We start from the raw sequence: 19860 nt of genomic DNA, 5'->3' as shown, positions 1-19860 counted from the left end.
CGTGTTTGTTTTTTAAAAAAATGATTGAGATTTTACACAGATTCCAAAACATGGTACGGTGGAAGAAATCAAGGAGCAGTATGCCCAATGGGGCAATCCCACTGCCTTTTAAAGAGATGAACTGTAAGTCAGCCAGTCACTGAGGATATCATCAATGGGTCATTTGTAGGGTGGCCATGTGTCCTCCTCTTTTACAGAGGACAGTCCTCTATTTGAAGGAGTTATTTATTTGAAGGGTATCCAGTCCAATTCCAGTTTGAAGATAAAGAAACATCAGAAGGGAGAGCAGGAGGGGCCTTGAAGTTGCCCATCAACACTTAGTATCACCTGGACATAGACTGAGCAGGCAAACTGGTCACCTGGTCACAGTCTTCCCCACTGGGGTGAGGTGTTCCATATTTCTATTTAAATTAAATTGTTTCTAATTTTGCATCTGTATACAAAGCTAGCATATGCTAATTTTATGCAAATCAGTGTCCTATTTTTTGGTGGTGCGTAGGTGGCCACTGTAATCATTGGTGCCTTGGGCAAATCAGTCTCCTTGCAGTCAGCCCTTCTGTAAAATGGGGATATTAATTGCCCACCTTCAGGGTTTGTTGTGAAGATGAATGAGACAATTACTGGAAAGCATGTAATGATGTGAGTTTCCTCCAAAGCCCCTCCCCTCCTGACATCATCCAGTCCCCATCACTACCACCACCAATTTGGCTTTTTCCCATGCAGAGACTGATGGATATCCTGAATTTCCTTATCCCCCACCAACAGGCCCTGATGATCAGCAGATGCAGGAAACTACCAGGACAATGAACCATGACTCTCAGCAGAGCTGATGGAATGGCCCTGCTTCCCAACCCTCCCTCTGCTTCAGCCTGACAGAATGGCTGCTGCCAGGTGACAGTTGACAGAGGGAGGAGCCCAATGGAGCTAGGCTCCCCTTGAAACTTTGCAGTTACCCATCCACAATTAGCACCTGGAGAGCAGACTGAGCAGTGACACAGCTCACCTGGCTCCGGTTCCTCATCTCTCCCTCAGCGGCAGTCAGTTGCGAAACAGGTACATGGCAGGGCATTCTCCAAACTGATTTCACAAATCCAATTGATGGGGAAAGGTGACTCTAGTTGATTTCGCCATGTTTTTTTAAAAATGTTTGCGGAAGTAGTCCTGAAGATGACATGGCTAACGGTAAGAAAGCCATTGTAATAATAAAGAACATATGCTTTAGTTATATCCAGTTTGGACTACTGTAACATGCTCTACGTGGAGCTGCCTTTGAAAACTGTTCAGAAACTTCAGCTGGTCCAGAATGCTGCAGCCAGACTGTTGCCTCGGGCCGGTTACAGAGAGCATGCAACTCCCTTGTTACAATAGCTTCATTGGCTACTGGGCTGTTTCCAGGCAGAATTCACAGTACTGGTTATGACCTATAAAGCCCTATACAGCTTGGGACCAGGCTACCCGAAAGACTGTCTTCTTCTAGGGATGTACAAAAGTTCCGCCACGGATCTCGGGGAGGCCGAATGCCAGCGCATTCGGCCCCCCAAAATCAGTGGCGGAACGGCCCCCAGCCCCCCCCGCCCCCCCCCCCGGGATGGGACTTACCTTAGGCGGATCTTCCTGGCGGCTGCGGCGGCTGCAGCGGCCGGTCTTCCAACAGGCTGCCGCCGCCACCATTTCCAGGTAAAAAAACAAACAAAAAAACGTGATAGGCTATGTAAAGATTTACGTAGCCTATCACGGCTAGATTTTTAAAAAACACTGTGATAGGCTACGTAAATGTTTATGTAGCCTATCACGGCTGATTAAAAACAAAAACAAAAAAATGCGCATACGCAAATGGCGGCACCCATGGGCGCCGCCATTTATGTATGCGCATGTTTTTGTTTTTGTTTTAATCAGCCGTGATAGGCTACGTAAACATTTATGTAGCCTATCACGGCTGACTGCAGGGACACAAACGGCGGCGGCTACGGCCGCCGCCATTTGCGTCCCTGCAAGCCAGCGGCCAGATGTCCGGCTGCTGGCAGAGCCGGCCGGCCAGGATTCCGGGGGGAGGGATGGAACGCCTCCCCCCCAGCATCAGCATAATCTGCGGAAAGGTAAGTACCTTTCGTACATCCCTATCTTCTTCTATACAAGCTTGCCCTGTTCTTAAGATCTTCTGGAGAGGCTCCTTTGAGACCACCACCTTCAGAGGCATGTTTGGGGGCAATGTGAAAGAGGGCCTATTCGGGGGCTGCTCCCTGGCTGTGGAACTCCCTGCCAAGGAAGGATAGGTTTGCTCCCTCTCTGCTGTCCTTCCACCATCCAGTAAAGACCACATTATTGAAGCTGGCCTTTGGTGTGTAAGCGGGTCTGTTGAGCTGGATGCTGTTTTTACTCTGTTGTGGAGGTAGTGGTTGTGATTGCTGTGTTTTTAATTGTTTTAATTGTGTTTTACTGTATGTGCTTCTTGTTGTTTTTATCAGTGATTGTAAGCTACATTGAGTGCCATTTGGGGTAGAAAGGTGGGGTACAAATCAAATCAATCAATCAATGTCATTCACAGTAGATGTTCAAGTAAACCTGGGGCTGCTGCACGAGGATGCCCCATGCCTTGTTCTTTCCCTCTTCCCTGTAACATCTAGTGCAAATCACTGCAAGACATCTTATATAACCAGACTATGAATTTCCTTATCCCTCACCAGCAGCCAGTGATGAGCAGCAGGGGCAGGAAACTCCCAGAACAATGAATTTCACTAGACATGAACTTGACAGTCTGTGTGTGCGTGCGTGTGCTTTTTGTATGTGTGTCTCTGCCATAATGTCTAGTCTTGTCCTTTCCATAATGTCTAGTCCTGTCCTTTCCATAAAGTCTAGTCCTGTCCTTACAAGTGTTGCATTTTATTTTATTTTATATATATATATATATATATATATACATACACACACACACACATACACACACACACACATACACACACACACACATACACACACATACATACATACATACACATACATACATACATACATACATACATTAATAAAATGCAACACTTGTAAGGACAGGACTATATATAGATCCTGGTGATTTCCACAATCCTGAGATATCTCCTTCTAGGGATAATATGGTGCAATTTTTTTTTAACACTCGTGAAATCCAGAGTGAATGCAAAACAGACACACACGGCCTTTCCAAACCTCAGACCATTTACTTTGGCCACCAATACACCCACAGAAAGAGAGCTTTTCGATTTATATATTTATACTTTCCTTACTTAGTATTGATTCTAAATAAAGAGGAAACCATGCTTGACGGGAAGCCTATGAGTAAAGGCCTGTGAATTAAAGAGTTTGTTTTATCTACCCACTTTCCTTTGACTGTTGCCAAAATAAAGAAGTTGTCCCTGCCCCCACCCTCTTTGTAGTAGTGAGAGGGATGGTTCCCTGGATGAAATGACTGCAGTTCGTATTTAACAGAGTTTGACCTTTCTGAAAGAACATCTGATATTCTGTGGAAGGGGAAGGGGACAGAAGGGGAATTGGGGCTCGAAGTGACACCTGGAGAGAGCAAAAGAAAAGGAGAGGAATGGCAGGGCCTACAAAAGAGGAAGATCACTGAGGGAACAGCTGGTGGGAAATCCATTGTAACCACAGAGCTAGTTAACCCCAAGCTTTTACAACAATGCAGTGGGCACACAGGAAGTAAGCGGAAGGCGGCCAAAGCTATTAATCCTTCTGGAACCTCTGTAGCTCTTTGTGAGAGGGCAGTCCACATTTGGGGTCTACACAAGTTCTGCTGAGCTTGGGTGGGTGATGGGGGGCCATGTGTCCTACTTTACAGAGGACAGTCCTTTTTTTGAAGGCTGTCAGAGAAGAGTTTTCTGTTTGAAGCCCATGGTCAGGCAATATCTTTATTAGGACCAGCCAACAGGGCTGACATCAAGGGTAGGCATGGGCGGGCACCTGCTAAGGGCCCACTGACAAGAGTCCCCTGGACTTGCTCCTCTTCTCCACCATTGCAACCTGCTTGTTCACCTGCCTCACACTCTGGCCCAGACAATGGTGCTGGTGAGAAGGAGCAGCAGCAGATGCCACGGCCTACTTGCTCACTGGCTCTCTGCCTGTCAAGCAAGCAAGTGGTAGTAATGGTGAGACCGAGGAGGAGGAGCAATAGCAGCTGGTGGCAATGGCAGTGAGAAGGCAGACTCGCTGAGGGAGGGGGCCCATGGAGGAGGTCTTGCCCAAGTGACCTTAAAAACCTGGAGCCGACCGAAGCTGCATTTGAAGGTCTGTCCAGTCCAAGTCCAGATTAAAGATAAAGAACCATAGAAAGCTGGGAAAGCAGAGGCCTTGGAGTTGACAATCAATATGTAGCACCTGAACAGTTGCCTGAGCAGAAACACAGATCACCTGGTCATAGTCTTCCCCATTCTATAATCCTACTATTCTATGATTCCAGATGAGGCTGGACAGCCATCTGTCAGGGATGCTCTGACTTGGATTCCTGCACTGAGCAGGGGGTTGCACTTGATGGCCTTGTAGGCCCCTTCCAACCCTACTGTTCTATGATTCTATGATTACGGTGAGGCACATTGTATTTCTATTTAAATTATAAGAATTTTTCTCTAAATGTCTCTATACATATAAATTACCACATGCAAATTTTATGCAAATCTGTGATCTCTCTCTCTTGATCTCTCTATCTTTGGTGATGCATTTACACTTTTCTGCTGATGTGTAAGTGGCCATAAATAAAGGACCTGTTCAATCAGTAGCCAGTCCAGGAGCGTATGGGTGCTGTCGATGACATTGTGATCCAGCAGGGATTGCACAGAAGCCCCAGTTGTATGGACTGGTGTCTCTTTGTGGGCTACATTCATATGAACACAGCAATTTGTGCACTGGCTATGGCTCAAAAAAGGGGTGGTGCAATCACACCAACTGCAGCAGCCATGTGGGTTGACCGCGCAAGGAGGCGCTGGTTCATGCACTCGGTACCTCAGCCATGTACTCCTTCCCAGGCTGCAAACCCAGCAGCAGCAGCATCATACACTGCTGCAAGAGATCTTATGTCGCCCAGTGGTGTTGCGGAGCCAGGGCTCTCAGGGACACAGCACCAGCCCTTTTTGATGAGCAGGGATGCTGACGTCATCTGCCACCTCCCTCAGAATTCCCTGTGCCCCCTGAACTTAGTTGCAATCCTCACAGTGGCTGGTGGAGGCAGGCAAGGGAAGGATTTTCTGAGCAACAATATATAGTTGTGAGCTATCCCTGTTCTAATGCAAACTATTAGAGCAATTGAATGGGCAATTAAGACTAGGGGTGTATGAAACACTCACCAGTCCACTGGGGGGGTCCGCGGGGGGGGGGAGGCGATCCATCCCTCCCCCCGGAATCCTCTCTGGCCGACTCCGCTCCATGGCGAGTCTGCGGAGCCACCGGCCAGGCCCGTCTGCAGCCAGACTTCCGGCCGCTGCCATGCAAATGGCGTCCGGCGTAGCAGACGCCATTTGCGTCCCTGCCTTTTGCCCTGATAGGCTACGTAAATCTTTATGTAGCTTATCACAGCAAAGAGCAGAGACGCAAATGGCGTAGCGGACGCTATTTGCGTCCCTGCTCTTTGCTGTGATAGGCTATGTAAATCTTTACGTAGCCTATCACGGCAAAAGGCAGGGACACAAATGGCGTCCGCTACGCCGGACGCCATTTGCATCTGAAGACAGGCAGCAGCGGCCAGCAGCTGCCGTCTGGGGACAGGTAGGATCCGGCCAGCACGGATTCCCCCGGGTGGCGGAGGTGAGTCTTTTGTTCCGCCGCAGACTCCAGGGGGCCAGATTCTAAGAATCATCGGAGTCCGTGGCAGAATTCTCCACCATCCCTAATTAAGACTCATTAGCTTTAACAAAGATCTTTTCCTGGTGGAGATGCAAATAGCTAGAACTGGTTTGTTGGATCAACACAGCTGCCTGCATGTTTGGCCTCTCCTTCAGGGCTTGGCTTTGGGATGTGTCATGATGAGTGCCTGCACTTCAGACTTTCCCAGGACGCCACTGATAGTGCCAGTGAGCATGCGAACCAGGCCTAAGATACTTGCGCTTCACTGATTCATTGACTTAGGCTGCAATCTTTTTGGATCACCCCTGAACTCAGAGGCGAATGAGTATCCATTGCAGAAAGGGAGGCAAATTGCTCCTCCAGATCTGCATTTAAGCTAGATGGGCGTTTTTGCCTGTCTAGCAGAGCTTTGGGGAGGAGGAGGGAAGGAAGCTGGGGAAGCCAGAGGAAATGTTGTATGGGGGCACCCCGGTCTCCTCCCCACCCTACCCCTGGGAATGCCCCCCTTTTCCTCATCTCCACACTCCATTTTCTGAGCACAGAGAGGTAGCCAGCGCGGTTCTCTCTGCACTGGCTACAAGGGGGAGGGGGAGCGTGGTTTCCTTCCTGGCTACAAGGTCGGAGCGCTGTTTCCAACCTCAGAGCCAGGAAACTGAAATATCCTATGCTGTTTAGGGCATGTAGGATTGCTCCCTCCCTCATTCATGTACTGGCTGATGGTAAGATACTTTCACAACAAACACAAATGCTGATATTTGGTAACTCTGATTACTATAAATGGAACACTTAAACCTTTTCCCCTTTAAACCAGGAGTGGGCAACTTGTGGCCCTCCTGATGTTTTGGCCTACAACTCCCATCAGCCCTATCCAGCATAGCCAGTGGTGAGGGATCATGGGAGTTGTAGGTCAAGACATCTAGAGGGCCACAAGATGTGTCTTCCCCTTCCTTGAAAAGAAAGAAATTCCAGTATTTCCAAAGTATGCTTTACTGATTATCTCCAGACTCCAGCTCCATTTTCCAGCCATAACTGCAGTTGCTGTCTTCCTCCATTGTGCTTCCCTTCTCTCTCTCTCCCTACCAGGTCCCACCCATGACAAACTTCTCAAAACTCAAACTAATTGTTAGCAGGATACAACAAACGCCTTCAGACATTAATGAGATGTTGTAAAGGAAAGGTAATGAAGCTGTCTACTAAGGGCTTTTCTACACAAGGCTGTTAACACACAGTTACTTTCAGTTTCATCGCAGAATTGAGATCCCAACACCACAAAGAGATTTTCCTTTTCTGCTTTTCTGCTACATAACCTCTAGGTGGCACTATGGCATAGCAGAATAGCACAAATACAGAAGTGAAAAAAAAGTCTTTTGCTTTTACAAATAATACCACATTTTCCCTGCTCTAAAAAGACTTGCTGAAAGTGCTCTTTAGACACAGAAGCAAAACTGGAGGGTAATGATGACATCTAAAGCACTGGGAAACAACCATGAGTAGGGAATAAGGAGTGCACAACAAATGCCTCATTTAGAAAACCTCTAAGTCAGACTATAGGCACATCTAACCAGTACCATCTACTCTAGGTGGCAGTGGTTCTTCTAAGGTGGCCAGTTACATATCACCACAGAAAGAGATAAAAGAGGACATAGATTCATATAATGTTGGCACATGCTAATTTATGTATTAAGTTGCAAATTTATAAATATTGACATAATTTAAATAGAATGCAATACATCTCTCACCATAGTGGGGAAGTCTGTGACCATGTGACCTGTCCGCCTGCCTGCTGAGGTGGTAACTCTTGATGGCAACTTCAAGACTGCTCTCCTTTCTTAGGTTTCTTTATCTTTACACTGGACTTGAAGTGGACTGCCCTTCATATAGAGGACACATTCAAATAGAGGATGGTCCTCTGACAGATCTTTAGGCAGAGGACTGCCCTATGTAAAATAGGATATGTGGCCACCTTAGGTTTCCTAGCCCTACACAGTGGAGGCTGGTGGCTCTGATGTCAATATGGTGGTGAATCTGGTCCGAGTTTCAGGTAGAACCAGTCAGAACTCTGAAGGAGCTATCCAAGGTGCTTCCATACCTTGGATAGCTCCTTTAGAGTTCTGACTGGTTCTGCCTGAAACCTGGAGTGGATTCACCGCCCCACTAACATTGGAGCCACCAGGCTCCACTTGCCCTACTAGAATGGTCTTTTACCTGGAGATAGCAGGGATTGAACCTGGGACCCTGTGCATGCAAAGCAAATGCTCTATCCACTTCCCACAAATCCACCTTGAGTACAATGTTCACTACCAATTTGATCATCATAAACTGCTTACAAATATTTTCTCTTTGTGTTTTGAAATAATACAGGAGCAGCGCTTTGATATGGCCTGCAAACTTGCCAGAACTATCACAAGGGATCCTGGGTCATTTTTCTATGCCATTGGAATGCCCTGATGCTGTTCATGATCCAGATCAAGTGAATGAAGCCAGCAGAGCAAGTGAGGGCTCAGATGAGGCAATACGCTGGTTTGTGGGAGCGGCTCTAAGGAGCTTTGCAACAGCAGCCAGGAATGTAGCTCTGAAAAAAGAATAAGCCACACATGGATGTGTTCTGAATCACCCCCCAGACATTTCTAATGTGACTCTTCTGCTAATGACCTCCAGATAGAATTATCTGTCCAGGGTGTCTCAGAGCCCCAGAATTCACTGGGCCTGAAGTCCACAATAGGGATGTTGGAAAAATCCATTCAGGGGGTGGAGTTTGACAAGTTTTCCTAGGCTTGCCACACACACACACACACGGACTCGATCTGCAGCAAGTTGGGCCAATTCCTGGATTTTCCAGGAATTTTGTACATTTGCGGAGGGGGGGGGAGGTTCTGCAGTTTGCACAAATTTTGTACATTTGCGGGGGGAGGAGGTTCTGCAGTTTGCACAAATGTCTGACTCATTTATGCAAATTACGGCCATATCTGTGTAATTTACACGAATTTGGCTGTACTTTGCGCAAATGGCTCAGAAATTTGCACAAATTGCAGAACCTTTAAAAAAAATGCACAAAAATGTTCCTGGAGTTCAGGGAACATCCCATAGCTCAGCTTGCAGACACAAAGTGAGTCATCCACATCGCAGAACTCTGTCGAGCCAAAAAAGAAACAAATTTCCCAGTGACAGACATCCCTAGTCCAGGAGAAGGATTGAATCTTGAGTGGGACCTTTAAAAGATCAAAACCTGCAGATATAGAGTAGCCATCAAGAACAACTCTTTAAAAATCTACGTTGCCCGAATATGGTCAGTGGTAAATTCTGAACTACAGTTGCCCATCATGACGGTCTCCATAGCCACACCCCCAAGAAGAGTCTAAAAATTCAGGCAACTATGTTGATCCATATCAGCAAACAGTTTTCATCTCCACCAGGAGCAGGTCTTTTGTAAAGCTAATGGGAATTGCCCATTCAAGACCAAGTCACCCCAAAATACTTTGCATTACAACACAGAACAGTATATTGTTGTTGGGGGCAGGGTGCGGGATTTGCTGCAGCTACAGTGAGGTTTGCAGCTAACTTCAGAGGGAACCAGGAATTCTGAGAAGCGGGGAGGTGGCGGATGATGTCAGCATCCCTGCTACGTAAAAAGAGCTAGCCCTGCAAACTCTGGCTCCATTATACCACTGAACGTGGTGCACAGATCTTAAGAAGGCAGTCTGCATTAATTTTAAATCTGCAACACTATGTAAGTGAGGAGGTGACCTCATCCTACTTGAATTATTGATGAGTTGCTGATTCATCAGTTCCTCGCATCATGAATGACTGAGTAGCTCCGCTGCATGCAATTGATCATCAGACCCTCTCATTCTAAATGCCATGGAGTGGGGGGCGGGGTGGGGGGAGGGAGGAATCGTTTTAATTTAAAATCATAGGTTTTCATCAATTGTAAATGTAAAATGCACCCATCTTTGTTCAATGGATAAGTTTAAACAATATTTTTGTTTTGTCTGTGAGAAGCTATAATAAACATCAAACCAGCTCTCCAGATGCAGGTTACACTATATAATTAGGTGCTCTAGATAAACATAACTGTAGCAGCTAGAACAGAACGAACTTTTAAAAGACATCATGTTGATCCATTGGTAGGAATACAATTTTGACTTCAGCCAAGTAGTGATGACTTGATGATAGCTTTACTCTCTTGTTTTAGTAAACAAAATTATATGCTTATGAAATAAGTGAGATTTTTTAAAGTGGATTACTCAACTATACTGCCTCTCATTTCAGTTTGGCAAAATTATGGCAAGGAGCAAAAGAGAAGGAGAAGGCAGAAGTAGGGATATGCAAGAAAATTCTTTTCATTTAATAATTCAGAGAGAGAGAGTTAGCTAAGGACCTGTTCATTCATTCATTCATTCAATTTATATTAAGTTCATTGTTCATATTCATTTTGTTAGTTTTCTTTGTTTGTTTTATATAGGGCTGTACCCAATGTTAGTACTACTTAGAGTAGATCCATTGAAATGAATAGACTTACATCAAACTAACACTGGATACAACCCATTTGATACAACCCATTTGATATTTTCTTTGTTTCTGCTTCTGTAAGTGGAGCTGGTTTCAGTGACCCTGTCCTGACAATTGCCATTTTATTTTTCCAGAATGCTCAGACGTTGTGACATTCCAAGGCATTCTGGGGAGGGTGGAATGGCAGCCATTTTTCCCTGAATGGCCCAGAACCAAATAAGTTCTGGGCATTCTGGGAAAATAAAATAAAAATAAAATGGCAGCCACCGAGATTCACTGTGATCCTCAGAGAAAGGTAAGCCCTCTCCCATCGGAATGAGTAACAAATGGTAGGAAAGGGATAATGAAAATGAACCACATTCATACCTATTTATTACTCTTGGCATTTTAGGATGGCCACATGTTCTACTTTTCAGATGACAGTCCTCTATTTGAAGGTGTCCTCTATTTTGAGGACTGTCCAATCCAAGTCCAGTTTAAAGATAAAGAACCATCAGAAGGGAGAGCAGAGGCCTGGAAGTTGCCCATCAACAGTTAATATCTGGACAGCAGATTGAGAAGGCACACGGATCACCTGATCAGCCTTCCCCACTACAGTGAGATGTCTTGCATTTCTATTTCTATTAAAGTTATTATTTCTACATTGCCTCTATACATATAAATTAACCCATGCCACACTGGTGTCCTCTTTTGTCCTCTTTTTTGCCAATGCGTAAATGGCCACCCTATGGCATTTATTTCATCATGAATACAAACGTAACTGAGTGGGACCCATTCATTTCAAATTTTCATTTGTTACACAATGAATGCACAGCCCAAGGAGGCAGATGTCCCTTTGAATCCCAGCTGAGCCTTCATATCTCCAAGCAAGTCTTGATGACTGCCAGAGCTCTGCTCCTCAAGTCCATCTGCATGGAATTTAAACAGTGATTCTCTGGCTTGGAACCATGAACTGTAGCACTGTTGAAAGGCCTGGATCACACATGTCGCCAATGGGGACATCTAATGTCATGGAGAGACTGATTCTGGCTCCCTTCCCAAAAGGTCTGAGCTGTGCCTCCCAAATTTGCTAACTGGTAATGTTTTTATTATTATTTTTGGCAACATTCCGTAGATGCCCACCTTGGAGACTTTTTCAGGGATCTCCTGTTTAGACTCCAGTTCTGGTGGACTCAGGATCTGTGAGACCTCAAGAGCACATGATCCTGGCTTGGGATCATTATCTGAGGGTTCTGGATGCTGGCTCACAACTACCTCTTTCTGTTCCATTCAATTCCAAAAATCCAGTGGAAACCCTTAAGTCGTATGTGGAGCCTGTAGGGCACTGGATGTGGTATAACAAACTGGAATTTGTAAATACCTTTTCGACTCAGGTTTAGGCTGAAATAAGTAAAATAGTGTTATGATTTATTTCCAAGGCCTAGGTTATTGTAACATAGGATTTTTGATAGGGGTCTTAATGTGGGCCATTGCATTTTTCCTAAGCCTTGTTTAGGAAATACTTGTTGTGAACCATTTTATTTTTTATAAGACATTATGCTTGTTGTGGGCCTTTTAAAGTTTTTTCAAAACCATTTATGCTTGTTCTGCGGCCAATGTATTTTTTTATTGCTTGCAAGGGGCCATTTAATTTTTTTAAGGGCAATCCATTTTTTAAAAAAAAAAATATTATTATTGGCTGCAGTTGCCAAATTTCATGTCTTTTAAAGGTGTGTGCCACATGGGCCAACTTTTATGTCTTAAAAATGTTCTGTGCCTCTATGGGTTGCAAAATTTAGGGCGCAATCCTATGCACGTTTAGACAGAGAAAGGGCCTACAACTCCCAGCATTCCCCAGCCAGTTTTTCCCCAGCCAGCTTTGCAAAGCTGGCTGGGGAAATGCTGGGAGTTGTAGGCCTTTTCTCTGTCTAAACATGCATAGGATTGTGCCCTTAATGTCTTTAAAAAGCTCCTGTGCGATATGTGTGGCGAGGCCAACTTTTATTTCTTTAAAAAGCTCCTGTGCGTGATATGTGGCAGCTTGTCCGCATATGTTCTTTGGTTGCAACATGTAATGTATTAAAAAAAAGAAGCCCTGCCTTGCTGCATGCCCCAGCCAACTGTTCTGCCTTTCAAAGCTCCTCTTTCTTTGTTCTGGGCTGTACCATGTTTTGCCTGAAATGGAATTGCCTTGCCGTATGGCCTGGCCAACTTTTATGTCTTTCAAATCTCCCCTTTCTTTGTTCTGGGTTGCACCATGTAATGTGTCACCCCTTGGTTCTGCCTCTGGTGAGCCCTTGGCTCTGCCGGTGGCTCACTCCTGGCCCCACCAGCCACAGTAGCCACCAGCCACCACTGAGTGGTAGAGCACCTGCTTTGCATGCAGATGGTCCCAGGTTCAATCGCTGGAACCTCCAGGTAGGGCTAGAAAAATTCTTGCCACAAACCCCAGACAGCTGCTGCCTGTCAGTGGGCTAGATAGACTGAATATGGCAGCTTCCTATGTTCCTATCTGTCTTTTCTAGCTGAGTTGGTGAGGCAGGAGAAATACTGATCTGGTGTCTGGGAGCAGTAACGGACTGGGTGAGGTCAATAATAAACTGAAAACCAGTCCTAACAAGACGGAAGTGCTGTTGGTGGGCGGTTCATCTGCCCAGGGAGGTAGTGTTCAACAAGCTGTGGAAGGGAATGCATATTTGTAAACTGGATAGCAATCTGGGAATGCTATTCGATTCACCTGTATTATCACTTGAGGCTCAAGTAGGCTCAGTGGCACTTCTGTTAGTTGAGACTGATACACCGCCTGTCACTCCTCCTGGACATGGATAATCTGGCCACAGTCATCCATGCCCTGGTGACTTTGAGAGCAATGCACTTTGGTGGGACTGCTATTGAAGACAGTTCAGAAACCACATCTAACTCAGAATGCTGCAGCTAGACTGCTAACAGGGAACATGTGAAGAGATCATATTTCACCTGTATTGAAACAAGTCCACTGGCTTCCAAGCTCAACTCAAGGGGTTGATCTTCACTTTTAAGGCCCTGCACAGCTTAGGACCCAAATATCTGTTTGACTGCCTTCTTCCTCATCACTCCACCCATCCACTGAGATCATCAGGTCCCAGGGCATAGTCTGAAGGCACATGAGGCAGCCACTTTGCTGAAGCTAAGCAGGTTTGGGTCTGATCAGTGCTTGGAGGGGAGACTACCTGGGAACCACATGTAGCCACCTTGAGTTCCATGATGGAAGAAAGGTGAGATATAAATGTAAAAAATAAATAAATCATCTGATACCTTTTTCTGGGTGACTCTGCCATCTGAAATGCAGCAGGTGGTGAACAGGGAGAGCCTTCTCAGTGGTGGCTCCTCGCCTTTGGAATGCCCTCCCCAAGAAGGCCCACATGGCATCCTCGTTACTACCATTTAGGTGCCAAGAAAAACAGTTTGGTTTTCCCAGGCTTGTAAGAACCACTAATGTCAGTGTTTTCAAGACCACTTTTGATTTTACTGTTTGTGTTGGTTTGTATGTTTTATTTTATTATATGGGTTTTTCATTGTACTGTTATTGTTTCTTACTACTTTCTTATCCATCCTGGTAACGTACATTTATGTTGAATGTATGGGATATAAACCATGCAAATAATAAAAAAATACCCTGGGCATGTGCTGCTGCAAGACTGAAAAGCACTGGAATGCAATGAGCTAGCAATGATACCATCTGGATTCCCCATAAAATGTGAGTAAATAAAGGATAACAATCCCAGACTGAATGGGTAGTGGGGAAGGTACCTAAATCTAGATATGCCAGAGTAGTCTCAGGTTTATAGAGAGCAAGGAAACCAGTACACTAATGCTATTGGGACTCATAGAGACCAAGGCAAGGAATTGGCACAGTCCCCATGTGACATGCTGATGAACCTGTATGTCTGACACCGGAAAAAATAATTGGCTAAAATAGGGTTAGTGGGCTCATTTGGAATTTTGAGAGTGCTCTCACAAATCGGCTGCCATGGGGCTTGTCCATTCATAAAATGGCTGCCATGTTGGGCACAGCCAGTCACAAAACTGTCATTTTTCAGAAGGCAAACTTGAGAGACTAAGAGCATTTCAACACCAGTCTAAAACCCTGCATTTAAAACGGGGCTTTCTGCTTCCGTTTTAAATGCAGGATCACAACTCCCTTTTTCATCCACTTCCCTTCCCCCTCCTTCTCCCTGTATCTAAGTTTTCCATTATCTTTCATTGATCTCACTCCTCTTCTTGCCATTTTTCCTCTTTTCACGGAGGGAACTCAAAGTGAACACAACGAGATAATTTGATAGCTCATTGTCTGTGATCTATTTAAAAATGGAACAAGGGGCATTTAGTGCAGGAGACGCCTTGAAGGTTCACAGCGTCATGTAAATAGCCTGCAAACTTCCAAGAGAGAGCCATCTCAATCGCAGGATAAAAGTTCCGTGTGAAGAAGCCCTAAAAGAAAAGTAACTTGCCCAAGAAACCTAATTGCAAGCCAGAGGTGGGGCATGAGTTCAAAAACAAAAACAAAAACCCAGACCCTTTTGGTACTGGAGGGCAGCCCTTCACTTTACAGCATGCCTGCCTTGCAGTGTAACAAAATTAAAATTAAAAGAAATCTTAAATAAAATAAAAAACAGGAGGGACAGGAAGCTTGGTGGCACCAAAAAAGATATCCGGGGGCCACATTGGTGCCAATGGACACCACATTGGAGACCACAGAGCTAGAAGCACTCCTAGTGTTAGGGTGTGTTAATTCTAGTAAATATGCTTCTCCCTCTCTCTCTCTCTCTCTCAGCTCTTTTTTTATTCTTTTTGCCTTTATCCACAGTGATGTCATTTGTAATTATGCAGCAGATAACCTTTTCCCTATGCCTAACATAACACTTAAATTAGCCATCTTGGGTCCACAGTTTTATGACTCAACTTCGCTGTATCCTTTCTATATCAAAGGCAGATTTCCCTTTTTCTTCTTCTTTGTTACCACAGGACTTGTGCCTGACTTGGCAGATGAACATGAAACCCAAGCACGCCTCTTTAATTGGAGGCCCACAACCACCAGAAATGCAGACTTCTGGTATTATTAGAGGGGGGGGGAGGGAGGGAGAGAGAGGGCGCTTATTTGGCCATAGCTTAGAAGTAGAGCACATCCTTCACTCACTAAAGATCCCATGTCAGTCCCTAGCATCTCCAAGGCCCCTTTCTGAATCCTTGAGAGCCATTGCCAGGCACTGTAGACCAGGGGTGGGAACCTCCTGTCTATGGGCCACATGCAACCCCATATGGACTGTGGCCCCTCCCCTTGCTCCACCACCCTGCACAGCAATTTGGGCTCAAAAAAGCTTTCCACTGGCTAATTGCCATGGGGGAGACTTTCAGGTAGGGTCACAGCTGGCCCTAATGATAGGCTCCTTTCAACCCAAATTGCTGTGTGTGTGTGTGTGTGGGGGGGGTGAGAATAAGAGAGGGGGAGAAAGGGAGGGAGAGTGTGTATGAATGAGTATGTCCTGTGTGAGTGAGAATCAGTGTCTGTTATGTGTGAGAATGAATATGCATATGGATGTATATGAGTGAGTGTGAGAGTGTGTGTGTGTGTGTGAGAGAGAGAGAGAGAGAGAGAGTGGGGTGAGCCCACTCACTGCTGGCAATGCATTCAGCTACTGGAGGCTGGCGGCTCCGATTTAGGTGGGTCTGTGAATCCATTCTGAGCTTCAGTCAGAACCAGCCAGAACTAAAGGAGCACCTTAGATAGCTCCTTTAGAGTTCTGGCTGGTTCTGACTGAAACTCAGAATGGATCCGTAGCCCCACTGAAATTGGAGCCACCAGCCTCCACTGCATTCAGCCGCGGGAAAGTTAGCCACGAAGGAGTGAGGCCTTGGGCTGAAATAGTTCCCCCACCCCACTCATGGTCTGACTTGCTATAAGGCAGCAGGTTTCAAGACTGCCCATTCTTTGCCATTTGAGGGTGTGCTGGGATTTCTCTTGGCAACATGCTCAGGTGGTTGATATGACACAAATTCTTCAGATTATCAGTCCCTGTAAACTCTGTCCCACTTTCTCTTTCAAACCCTCTAATTCACAGGTAGACAACCTAGTGCCCTCCAAATGTTTTGGACTGCAACTCCCACAATCCCTGACCATTGGCCAGGCTGGCTGGGGCTGATGAGAACTGTAGTCCAAAACATCTTGATAACATCTGGTACTGTAATTTGTGCTGCCCAATATTATCCATACATATTATTATTCTTATTATTACTACTACTATTATTATTACTATTATTACTGTTGTTGTTGTTGTTGTTACATTTACATCCCGCCTTGCCAAGAACACAAGCTGGCTTACATAGTCCTCCTCCCCTCCATTTTATCTTCACAACAACCCTGTGAGGTAGGTTAGGCTGAAAGTCAGTGACTGGCCCAAAGCCACCCACTGAGCTTCATGGCCGAGTGGGAACCTGGATCTCCTCAGCCCCAGTCTAGCCACTACACCGGCTGTCTTTACTCAGACTTGTTATTAACTATATGTTTATCTCACTCTTCTTCCTAAGAGTTCAGGGTATGCTTGGTATACATGGCATCCCTGTTTATTCCCCATGTGAATAACACTGTGAGGTGGGTTATGCTGAGACAAAATCCCTGGCCCAAAGCCACCCAATAAACTTTGTGATGGGGCAGGGATATGAGCCCCATTCATTTCAGTCAAAACCCAGCCATGCACCACAGTGGTGTCGTGTGTGTTACACCCTGGAAGGAGGCCCCATTGACTTCAAGGAACCTACTTCCAGTGCGCGTACACCGGATTGCAGTCTTATTCTGTTGGTGTCTTGTTTTAGTTTTAGCATCAAATCCTGAATGTTGTTATTATTTTGTAACAGTATGTCTACTGTTATCATGTTGCTAGCTACCATCAGTGTGGGAATGGTAGTGATAAATTATGAAACAAATAAAGAGAATAAAGGTGCACGCCTGTGCATGTTCAGACTGCTGGGCATTGTAGGACTTTTTTCTGTCTAAACGTGCATAGGATTGTGCCCTAAAGTTTTCAAATTTTCATTTGATGCATCATCGTTCAAGAATTTGGGTCCTGTGGGTGTTCCTCTTCAGGGCCCAATCCTCACCCTGGTTTGGCAAAGGATATATTGCGGCCAAAGACAAGCATATACAGGGCTGGTAAAGACATTTTGCTGCCTGAGTTGAAGCACAAGACAGTGCACGCATGCCCACACACCCTATTTCACGTAGAGAAGCTGTCCACGCTGGCAGCTAAATCTTATTTCAGCACTGGCAAGAGGGCAGCATGCTGGAGGGTAGGCGGCTGGCTTAGTGAAGGCCGAGCAGGCTGCCTAGCACACAACAGCTCTGTCCTCCGACACTTTGCTGCTTCCCTCTGACTTCCAGCATCCGCTGGCAGGGGCAGCTGCCTCATTCTACCTAATGGTAGGGCTGGCCCTGCTTGCTGCTGTGGCATGGCTGTAATGTTGTCCCTCTCCCCTCTTCAACACAAACATCTTGCATGATGAGCATGATGCATGTCAGTACAGCAGAGGGTGGGGAATGGACAATTATTTTCCAAGAATTAAGGAAAATAAAATAAATTGGTGGCAGACTATGATTACCACTTTTTAAATGGTTTTTCTTTATTTTGTTTTTTACTGTGGGTGCTAGGCTAGGAGGTTCTGGGGGCAATTCTCACCAGGTAGTTCCTGCTTACTGCCCCATGAACACCTATCGCTTGGTAGTTCCCAGGCTTTTGCGCCGATTCTAAAAGGTTGAAATGCCTCTCCAAAGGCTTAGTTGCCTGCTGGCAGTAAGAATGTGAAGTTCACATATGCTGATATATTTGGTATTTTGGCCATGCCCCCTTTGCCTTTGGCTCCGCCTCTGTGGTCATCAGCCCCACCCACCACTAGAATGTGGCCCCCAAGAGCTTCTCCAAAACTGAATTCAGACTTCTGACACCCCTGCTTGATAAAGTAACATATAAGCACAAAACGAAACATAACCAAAACAAATTGCAAGTGGTTGCCCTGAGTAGCTTACCATCTAAATGCAGGCAAAGAAGAAAAGAAACAAAGGCCAAAGGCTTCATGGCAAAAGTAGATTCTGAGCTGGGGCTTAAAGGGGGAGAGAGATGTGGCACCATGTAGATCAGCCTTCTGCGATCTGGCGCCCTTCAGATGTTTTTGGCTATGGGTCCCAGGATTCCTGATCACTGGCCATGTTACCTAGGGGCCGATGGGAGTTGAAGTCCAAAACATCTGGAGAGCTCCAAGTTGGAGAAGGCTGATGTAGGTGGGAGATGCAGGCATAAGAGGCAACAGGAGAGAATGGGGAGTCTATTAAGGGAGCAAGAAACCTTTGTGGGGCACAGGGAGGTAGAGTTGGAAGAGTTGAAGTCATAAGAATGGAATAAGATTCCTACTGCATCAACAGGCCTATCTAGCCCAGCATTCTGTTCCCATGGTGGCCAGCCAGCTGTCCCTGGGAAGCCCACAAGGACATGATTTTCAATAGCACCCATCTCCTGGGCTTATTACTATTTATTATTTGCATTATGTCTTTCCCGCCTTTCCAAAAGAGCCAACAAGGTGGTGCAAAGCAAATCCTGAGCATCTTGTATTCAGAGGCAGACTGCCTCTGTTATGGTACTGTACAACCATCATGACTAGCAGTCATTGATAGTCATGGGTAGGGATATATCAGGATATGAAAGCAGAGATCTAAGGCAATAGCAATGGATTTACTTCCACACCATGGGTGGGGGGCAGTGGAGTGTTGCATTTGCTCAGATGAAAAATGTTACCCTCTGAGTGTTCGGAAAATGTGATCTCACAACAGAAATGCAACTAAGGGCCATTGTGAGTGTGCCCAACAAGCAAGAAATGCACATTTGTTGCACAATAAATGTGAAGGCTTCAAGATGACCAAAGCTTTGAACCTTTTGAAAGACCTCTCTGCAAGACTTAATTTAATTTGCTGCATTCCCATGTTTAGATCTATTTTGTCTGAGTGAAATTCAGAAAGCAAAAGTGGCCCAAGCCTTTATGCTCAATTGTATACTAAGGAGTAAATAAAGCATTTTCTGGGAACAGAGGTAATGCTATATTTAGGGAGCATTTAAACAAATGAGAAAATAAACAGGAACATAATTCTGCACATGTCCAATAAACACAGCTTGATTTTAATACCTATGGTATACCTATGGTCATGGAACCTAGCATTAATTCCAACTTGGCTTAAGTCCCCTCACCCTGAAAAGTATGTAAGGCTTAAAAATAATGCATCTATCTGTCTATATATATGTCAGCCTGCCTATATTTAGGAACTCTTAGCCCATGAGGACTAGACACTGCTGTGATAATAGTAGTAGTGGGTGTGCAACAGGAAATCCACCCCCCCCCCGGACGGAAGACCGGTCCCCACAGATGCTAAAAATGAAGAATAGCTAAGAACTGAGGAAAATGCCCTTCTGAACTCCACCTGAACTTTGGCATGTCTGTTTCACAAAAAGCAGAGCTTAAAAATAATCTGATGAATTA

Source organism: Heloderma suspectum, chromosome 4, assembly GCF_057233095.1.
Source record: "Heloderma suspectum isolate Gila_16-S chromosome 4, 16-S_ref, whole genome shotgun sequence".
Classification (NCBI taxonomy): domain Eukaryota; kingdom Metazoa; phylum Chordata; class Lepidosauria; order Squamata; family Helodermatidae; genus Heloderma; species Heloderma suspectum.
Note: the sequence above shows the minus strand (reverse complement) of the source record.